The sequence below is a fragment of the Aphelocoma coerulescens genome, chromosome 4 (assembly GCF_041296385.1).
Source record: "Aphelocoma coerulescens isolate FSJ_1873_10779 chromosome 4, UR_Acoe_1.0, whole genome shotgun sequence".
In the NCBI taxonomy this organism is placed as follows: domain Eukaryota; kingdom Metazoa; phylum Chordata; class Aves; order Passeriformes; family Corvidae; genus Aphelocoma; species Aphelocoma coerulescens.
The window spans coordinates 35,871,418-35,877,417 of record NC_091017.1 but is presented as its reverse complement, the minus strand read 5'-3'; positions in this window follow the sequence as shown (position 1 = coordinate 35,877,417).

Sequence of the window (6,000 nt, the reverse complement as noted above, 5' to 3'; positions counted from 1 at the left end):
ACAGCTTTGGAAGACAGTCAATTGAATGATTGACAATGCTTGAAAACACAGCTTCAAATCAGCTTTGAAACTATCATAAGAAGATGTCCTGGTGAATACCTGCAGTTCCTGAAACTGCAATCCAATTAGATGGTTTTAATTTTCTTATAAAAGTGTGGAAATATTTTTATGAATTCTCTGAAGCATGAGAAGCAGTTACTAATTTTTGTCAGAGAGCATTAATCTTTAATTAGGCCATTCTGATTCAGAGCCAAGTCCTGGAAGGGGTGACACTTGCCAGCTGGTTGGCTCAGACAGGGCATGTTGGGTTGTCAAGCAGAGTCCCTGAGAGACCAGAAGGCTTGTAATGAAGCCCTGTGTGCTTCCACTGGCTCTTGTTAACACATATTTCCCTTTTATCTCCTACATTTCTGTGGGTTTCTTCTGTATCTCTACAGGCAGCTGCTTTCCTGTAGTGATAGTTTTTTCTTGTAGCTCTGAGAGCAGACGAAAGTGTTTCAGTAGTTAGCAATTTCAGTGTTAGAGCCTAGCATCAGAGCTGAAGGCATTTTTTCTGTCAGGTAGTTTATCTACACCTACATAGATCTACCTCCTGTTAAATGGGCCTGTTTCATGGAGCTTGGATATAGTTCAGAACTTCAAATGTATGAAACTTTTCACACATCCACGACAGTTACATATAAAAAAGCATTTAGGAAATATTATGGACTGAAAAAGCAGGGCACTCTAAAAATTACATGTATTCAGATGGTTTTTATTCGAGTCTTGGAAGCACTTGTTAACTTAGAAGGATTCAAATTCAGATTTAGTTTGCATGCAGAGTTTGTCTGAGGTCTAGCTTCAGGTTTTACACAGATACTGTTCTGTGTCATTTTCTTTCTGCCTGAAGGTAGGATGCAAGTAGTTAAAAAACTATGTGCATATACAAAGCATTGGCAGAAAGAAAAAATTATATTGTGTGGGAATGGGTGTGCAGTTCAGGTACAAGTTGTCAGGTCTCTTGCACTTCAGGGTGCCCTGCATGTCTCTCTGCGAACAGCTAGAGCACAGATTTGTAAGTGTAGTTAAGTGTCTAATTGAATATAATTTGGATAGCACTTTGATTCGCCTGGGAGAATGGTGACTCTTCCCTGGTGTACTGACCTGTGATAATAACTACATTAGAAATGGAAACAGAGGTACCATGTTATTACAATTGATTAGGGTTCTGCCCCTGAAAATTTGAATATTTTTTCCAAGTGTATCAAATAATGTCTCAAGAACTATCACCCATTTCTTCAAATTGCTTTGCTCAAAATGAAGATGCCTAGTGCAATAAAGGGAGGCATACATCAGACACATAGACTTCTTCCTACATTCTAGTTGAATGTTTCCTTAGCCTCAGTCCCTTAATCCAGGCTTGATCAGACTTTCAACAAATAAGGAGAGATCTGGTGAGGGGTTGAAATACATGTAATGTTGAGAATGAAATTAGTGATGCCCTTAAAAATCAGGTTTTATAGACATATTTGAAATTAAGTTGTTTAAAAACAAGAGGTAAGATGCAAAATAGAGCAATACTTTGAAGACAGGCTTCAAAAAAGGAAAAAAGAATCCCAGAAAACAAAACCCCATGGAAAATTAAAAATCCAAAGGGACATCTAGATAATTATGGTATTAGAATTATGGTTTTGTTTATTTTTGTATTTTAATTCAGTCATGCAGAACTCACTATTTGAGCTTTTCAATCTTGCTTTATAAACATTTTAAAGCTGACCTGACTGAAAACAAAAAACAGGATGAAAGCATTAATTAAAAATTGAATAAATCCTTAAATGTCTTTTGACTGCTCAACATAGGATAATTATTTGAAAGATATTCCTTGTTGAAGAATAAAACATTCATGCAAGATGAGGATCTCTGTTTAGGGCACAGCCTTGCTTGTGTTCTAGCATTTGCAAAAGCAATATGATGATGTTGGAAACCTAACCTTGCATCCCAGAAAGCCATACAAATAGTTGTTCTTAATAGTTCTCCAGCATGAAACTGGAGTATATTAGGAAATTCTGTGTCTGGTTTGGATACTATTGCGCAATTGTTGCACACAGAAAACTTCTAGAGCACTCCCCAGGAATCAGAATGGGTGACAGCCACAAAGCAGATGGTAATTAACAGCATGTTTGAGGCACTCTTTGCTTTCCCAAATAGTTTTCAACAAAGCTTTTGTGAAGAACTTTGAGAGCATAAATTAAATAGGTTTCATAACTAAATCAACTTTTTTATGTTTCCTCCAGATCAGGTCAGGGAAAGCTCAATTGCTTCTATTTTCATGATAATACAGGCAATTTTTACAGACAGGGACAAAACTTCACCAGAATCTATTAAAGAAAAAAAGGCTGCTTTGTGCAAATCCAGCTGCTTGGAACTGTGCCAGCACATATCCTGTAGGAATTAATCTTGGTTTTTTGGGGGGATGGCGTCTAATTTACCGTAAGACACAATTTTCCATTTCTGAGGCATGCTTAGTACACAAGGCTGTCTTAATGGAGCATGGCAAGTCGAGTCAGCCGCTGGAAAATGAGTACCATAAAGCATCTCCTTGAAAACTTTTGCTCACTTTGGTAGAAGTGATCAGTAAAGTTTCTCCCGAGCCTCTTGCTCTTCTGGGAAGTGAATGCAAGACTTTGTAATCCTCTGAACAACTAATCAAGGACACATTGTGAGGCAAGGGAGCCTTCTGTTGTGAGACAGACAATGCCAGAGCCAAAATCATGCAGAAGGATGTTGACACCTTCCAGCCACACAGGAACTGGGAAACAATTGTCTTTTTTAGGTTGAGGTATGGGATTGTTTATCTAGGCTGGGCTGCTTGTCATAGTTAGCTGGAAAATGGAACCAAGAGAAGACAAGAGCAAGAGTAAGTGTATCTCAGCACAATTCAGCTGAAAGCCTTGCATTGAAAGGCAGGTTCCCAGCACTAGCCACAGAGAAAGAATTGCACTTCTGGGAGTGGGGAGAGCAAGGAGGAGAACACTGGCAGATGAGCTTGTCCCCATGCATTTATCTCAGGGACCTACAGGAGCGGAGGCAGACTGGCAGCTGAGGCTGGCAGGGACAAGTGCTGTCCCCCTTCCCCAGCCAGAGGGACAGAGTAGGTCCAGTGAAACCAAGCCAGCAGCATGGTGACCACCAGGCAAATCCATGCAGTCACCAGCAGGTGTGAGGCCAGGCACAGCATGCATGCAGTGTGGCAAATGTAATATACAGTATAGCTCAGATAAGGTCATATTTTCTCCAGTGGAAGGTAGAACATGAACATTTGAAAGTTTCTGTTGGGAGATGACAGTGAAATGGACAGCTGCTAAGGATCACTTAGGAGGAGTGGAGATGAGTTTGCACCAAATATATATATTAATCCTATATCCTTTTCCATTCTTTGAAAATGCAGAAATGGAGGAATTTTTTCCCTTTTGCATGCTATTTTCCACACCAAGATAGTGTTCTTTTGGGAAAAATTCAAGACCAACTATAAAAGTAATTTGAAAGTTCACCATTGTTTCAAACAGTTCCTCATTGTCTCTATTTTTTAAACTGGCTTGAAATATCAAACCTCCAGTTTGTTTTGACTGGCCTCTGCCTGATATCATCTTATGGGATTCTTGCCAGCTGCTAAAGTCGAATGAAGATATTAATGTTTTTCCTCAAATCCTCTTAGACATGTCCCCTGTCACTGTGGGCAACATCAACAGCCAGCTTGTCACTCAGACTTGCAAGTTTGCTGTCAGATTCAGCTTTGAAGTTCTGAGCAGTTTCTACAGGACACAGTCTTCTCTCTTCCATTCACAGCTGAGAGTTTCCTACAAGCTCTCATGTCATGCCTGGAGTCATGTCTTGTATCTGGGCTGTGCTTGCTGATTGCAATATTTCCATACATGCAACCATTCATAATATCAGTGTGGGGATAGGGCAACCCTGGATGTACAGACAGACTGGGGAATGAGACGCTGGAGGCCAGCGCTGCAGAAAGGGAGCTGGGGGTCCTGGTCGATGGCAAGTTGAATGTGAGTCATTGTGGCCCTGGCAGCCAGAAGGGCCACCCGTGCCCTGGGGTGCATCAGGCACAGCATCAGCAGCAGGGCAAGGGAGGGGATTGTCCTGCTCTGCTCTGCACTGGGGCGGCCTCACCTCGAGTGCTGGGGGCAGGTCTGGGTGCCACGATAAAAAAAAGATATAAAGCTGCTAGAAAGTGTCCAAAAGGGAGGTGTGAACATGGGGGAAGAGGGGAAGCCTTGTGAGGAGCTGCTGAAGTCACTTGGTCAGTTAAGCCTGCGAGAGACTGCGGGGAGACCTCACTGCAGCCTGCAGCTTCCTCATGAGGGGAAGAGAAGGCACAGGCACTGATCTCTTCTCTGTGGTTACCAACTGTGGGACCTGAGGGAATGGCATAAAGCTGTGTCAGGAGGGATTTAGGTTAGATTTTACAACAAGGTTCTTCCCCCAGAGGGTGGTCGGGCACTGGAACAGCTCCCCAGGGAAGTGGTCACAGCACCAGCCTGACAGAGTTTGAGAAGCATTTGGACAATGCTCTCAGGCATCGCATCCCAGTGTGATTCTTGGGGCCGTCCTGTGCAGGGGCAGGGGTTGGACTCGATGATCCCTTCTAACTCAGGATATTCTATGACTCTATGAAATTAGCAAAGGTTATGGCCACAGCAGCTCTCTTTCTGGTAGCTTTCAACTCCTGAACACACCAAATGCAAACATTGTCTTTCCTTTCAAGAACTTTATGGCATGTCTCTATGGCAGATCCTTCCCATGTTGGTGCCAAAACCAACAGGCCTTGAGCTGTGCAGTGCCAGGTTAGAAATGGTGTCACTACCACTGTGCTATTGTTTTCCCAGAGGATTGCTTCTTTTACAGGTCCATAGATAGCCCTAATTTTGTATTGTTCAAAAAGGAAAATATATTTGACACTTAGCAGGAGGTACAGAAAGAACAAGGCCCAGTGTTGCAAAAAATGAAGGTGGGTAAGTGGATTCAGGGTTCCTACTGGTCAGAAGGGGTTGCACACCCAATTCTTTGCAGGATGTAACAGAACGACTAATTTTTTGCTATAAGGCTAATTCAGAAATGTTTTTCCATTACCAGTGGAAATGGAAGTTAACTTTTTGAGTAATATGTAATTTCTTTAGTATGATTAAAAAGATACAAAGGAGTGTACAACTGCCAACTTCTGGTTTGTTTGTTTTTTTAACTCTAACTCTACAAATGAGATAGTATCAAGCAGAGGCTAGTCAAAACAAAAAAAGCCAGTTTGAAAACTGAGTTAAAATAGGAAAGAACCACAAGGTGGGTAGAATCCTGTCCATAATCTGCATTAAAACCTGCATGGAAAGTGAAAATATAAATCAATTTTTGTGATTAATGAATGCTAATTATAACTTGCTAGAATATTCCCACAGTTTATGATAAATGTTCAGCTAAATCACTAAGATATGGTTGTCCGTCTTTTGCTCTGTACTCACTTTTGAGACAACTACTTACAGATTTGCTCCTTATATTTTTAAAGTAGCCCCCAGATATGAGATTTCTTAGACAAAAAGAAAAAAATGTTTTGAGTTTTCAAGATTAATTGCTTAAGTGAAAGTTAGTATCTCTGTGGCAGTGCAGTGATATGTTGGGACTAAAGATCATTATATCCCAAGTGGAATTTTGCAAATAACCAAATAGCAGCATTGTTTCAAGGAAAGGGAAAAGGTGACTGAGATTTATAAAGTTAATTTGTTCTTGTGATGCCTTGGTATTTTGCTGCATGTGTAGGAGGATTTGCAAATTCAGTCAACAACAGCGCATATGGCAGAGCCTTGCCCAGAGCTGAATGAACCATTGAGAACATTCCTTTGAATAATAGCTTTTTAATACAACATGAAAGTCAATAAACATATTATTTGCTGAGTGCATTTAACAGACTGTCTGGTTCTAGAGGGGGTAAAATCTGAAACGCAGCTACAGCGCAACCAG